This window comes from Condylura cristata, unplaced genomic scaffold (assembly GCF_000260355.1).
Source record: "Condylura cristata isolate star-nosed mole 26May11 unplaced genomic scaffold, ConCri1.0 scaffold00027, whole genome shotgun sequence".
Lineage (NCBI taxonomy): Eukaryota > Metazoa > Chordata > Mammalia > Eulipotyphla > Talpidae > Condylura > Condylura cristata.
The window spans coordinates 23,419,283-23,422,904 of NW_004567128.1; the positions used below are offsets into that span (position 1 = coordinate 23,419,283).

General features: G+C 41.7%; 1 pseudogene; it reads left to right on the forward strand.

Moving 5' to 3' along the window:
* The first annotated feature begins 2,254 nt into the window (after positions 1–2,254).
* LOC101623358 lies at positions 2,255–2,977 on the forward strand (annotated as a pseudogene).
* The last annotated feature ends 645 nt before the right edge of the window (positions 2,978–3,622 follow it).

Genomic DNA, 3,622 nt, shown 5'->3' on the forward strand with positions numbered 1-3,622 from the left:
TGTGTGTATATGGGGGTGGGGATAATAATATGTAACTTGTAGAGTTACTAGAAGTTTATATATGACCACCCATGAGGAGTGCTTAGTACAGATCTTGACTATGCTAAACCTTAATAGCCCATTTGTTGTAAATGAGAGCATATATACATACATACAGATAGATAGATAGATAGATAGATAGATAGATAGATAGATAGATAGATAGATAGATAGATACACTGACTTGCTTTTTACTCAGTCATAACGTACAGGTATCACTCCATGTAAGTTCATATAAACCTATAGATTTTAAAGATGAATGCATAATTCCCTAAAGTATGTATATTTCATATTTTCTTTAACCAGTTTTTTTTGTTGGGGGGACATTCATGTTTTGTGTGTGTGTGTGTGTGTGTGCATATCGTATATTCCTTTTATAGATGAGAGTATTGAGGCCAAAATATATTAAGGTAGCCTGAGGATACAGACACACCATGTCCTGTGCCCCTGCATTCTGAAACACCATAAGCAGCACCTCATTCCCACTGATGGCAATGCCCAGTCTACATAGATCAGAAACATCAGCTTTCCCAGAGTGTTAGATTCCTGAAGTTAAGTGAAGGTGGTTTGATTCACATTGTAAAGGGGAAGTCATATAACTCTTAGGGGAATGCAATAGAGCCCCTGTGTGTGTAATGGGCATAAGTGTGGGGGCTGGGGGTAAAAATGGCTAGCTAAAGGGAAGACTGAAAGGATACATAGAGGCGGGGGACTTTGAAGCAGAGAGGGAAAACACACCACGACTCACTTCTTCTAGTGTGAACAGGCAGGAAACCTTTACAGGTTTACTCTGCCCACATCTCAGTTTTGTACCCTCTTTGTCACCTGTTCATGGTGTACAAGAAATAAATTACATTCCAGTGCCTGTTTAGCACAATGCCTTATCCTGCAAATGCTCAATAAATATTTCCGGAGGGACTGAGTAGATTTACATTTCTGATTCCCTAAAACTTAGAGAATTTTGAACCAGGCATAGTGTTTGGCAGAAACACTATGTAGGAGCAAATGATCCATCTGACTTAGCTTCCCACGGATTGGTGGAGTCAGGCTAGTGATCAGAGGCAAATACACAAACACAATTCACAACATTGTTTCAGGTATTAGTGGAGTGGAAAAAAATCTTGAAAGAACTGTTACAAGACTTCAAATGTCCCTGTGCATCTTCATACTTGGGCTATCTTGCCCAAATTTACAACTCCATTACAAAGGAAAAAACCATTAGCTATTCTGAGAAGAGATATTGACTACACATCTCTTTGGCCAAGTCAGCTTACAGAGTATATTTAATCAGGCTATGTGGTCCCCAAGAACAAAATTCATGAGTTATATTTAGTGGAGCTAGAGCAACACTAAGCCCAGGGCTGTCTGCCTTGAGTTGCTCTCTGTGGTATGAGTAAAATCATCTTTACATTGCATTGCGAGTCAAAAAGTTGTGAACTCAGTACTTTCAGAGCAATGACTCCAACTGATTTGAAGGGTTGCACATCAAATGTGGCACATGAAATTTGAATTCTGGTTGTTCCTCATACTGAACTGTGTGTATTACTCACAAATTTGTGGAAATAACACCGTGTAACAACTAACAATCCAATTGCACTTATTTTTCTCACTTGATGCTCTGTTTTGTTCAACTATGATCAGTCAGGTTTGGTTCCAGACCGTAGGTTGGGTTCAGATCTGTTCCACTTAGCTCCTCATCTGGAGAAGCTAAGAAGGGTCTTTAGTCTCGTGGTGGATGGCAGAAGTTCAAGAAAGCAAACCTCTACTTCTGTCATGCCAACTAACAATCTATTTAGCAAAGGTGATATCAATAGATCAGAGAAGTATACTTCTCCCAAAGACAGGGGTCACAAGAAGAAAGGAAAACTGTGCCTTAGTTTTCATTACCTAAAAATGGGTACCATTATGGTATCTGTATCATAGGGTTTTTTTTTGGAATATAAATGAGTTAATATGTATATATTAGTTGGACCCATGCCTGACCCACTCACTAAATAGCAAAAAAAATTCTTGATTTCAAGGAATTCAAATTCCAACAAATTTTGACATAATTATGTTGTTCACACAGATGGACCTATTTGCACATATTCAGAAAGATGATGAAACAATACAGCTGATGTAAGTCAAACCTTGATGACTCAGAACTCAACCACCCTGGTTCTAAGAATGTTTGATTGTGAGCGTCATCACACGCGTGGTGGCTGGACCAGAGAAGATGGCGGCTGCAGGTGAGAGCGGGTCCTCCATCACAGAAGAAGTATGCCGGGTCTTCTATGTTGAGAAGAGAGATTCAGTTCTAACATCCAAAAATCAGATTGATAGATTGACCCGTCCTGGTTCTACCTACTTCAATGTGAATCCATTTGAGGTTCTTCAGGTAGATCCTTATGTAGGGAAGGAAGAAGTAAAGAAGAAGTTTCGGCAGTTAGGCGTACTGGTGCATCCTGACAAAAATCAAGATGATGCCGAGAGAGCACAACAGGCTTTTGAAGCTGTGTACAAAGCTTATAAGTTGCTCCTGGATCCAGATCAAAGGAAGTGGGCCCTGAATATAATGCTGGCGGGAAGAGAATTCGTAAGAGATACCATGGAAGAGCGAAAGTGGCAACTGAAGAAGGAAGGAAAACCTACCATTGTGGCGGAAGATGATCCCGTGCTGTTCAAACAAGAAGTATACAAACAGACCTTGAGTCTGTTTGCTGATCTTGACATTAAAAGGAGAGAGCGAGAAGACAAAGAGTTGTATGAAATGAAGAGACAATGGGAAGAAGAGATCAAAGCGTATGAAGAAGCCGAGCAAGAAAGAGAATGGCCAAAGAACTCTGAGGGAAGTCAAAATGATCAAGTGGAAAGCTGGCGAATCTTCCAAGTAAATAAAAGAGAAGAAAGAGAAGAAAACCCGAGCCTACCAAATGTGAAAAAGGAACAGAGTGAGTGACCACAGCCACAGGGCCTGCCCCACCCCCCATCTCCCCCTGGCCCCCTGTGATTTCAAGAACTCATTTTTTTCCCTCTCAATTCCACCGCAACAGGGTAGTATTTGCTTTTTATTTCATTTTGTTTTCAATACAACTTAATATCGATCAGACATTCTTTTGGACATTGAGATGAAGGCCTGGTTTTAAAAAAAGCTTCCCCCCCTCGCAATCCCCTCCCCTAGTCCCCTTTTCCCCACCATACAACCAGGACTGGAAAGGTGCCACCGTGGGTCTTGCCTTCTCTTCCCACAGCCCACTTTGTTCTTCAAGAAATTATGATGGTTAGAAACTTCAGTAAATTTGGTGGAAATGATCCATAAAGCATACTGCTTTAAAATGGTGTTATCGTGATTTCGGAGACAAGCTGCGCCACCTTAGGAAGCCACTTGGCTTCAGTTGCTTGCGTCTGGGTATGGCTTCCTTTGAAGCTCCAGGGTGAGACAGGGAAGGCAGTGGTCACACATGGCCACCAGTCCACACCCCAATGTCCCTGGGTCTTTGGCAAGTGCACTCCCCTCTGACCAGTCCTCCTGGCTTGAGGCTGCAAGTCCCCCAAGCCGGTTCACTTTCCAGAGAGCTAGGTCTTCCTCAAGCAGTGTTGTATT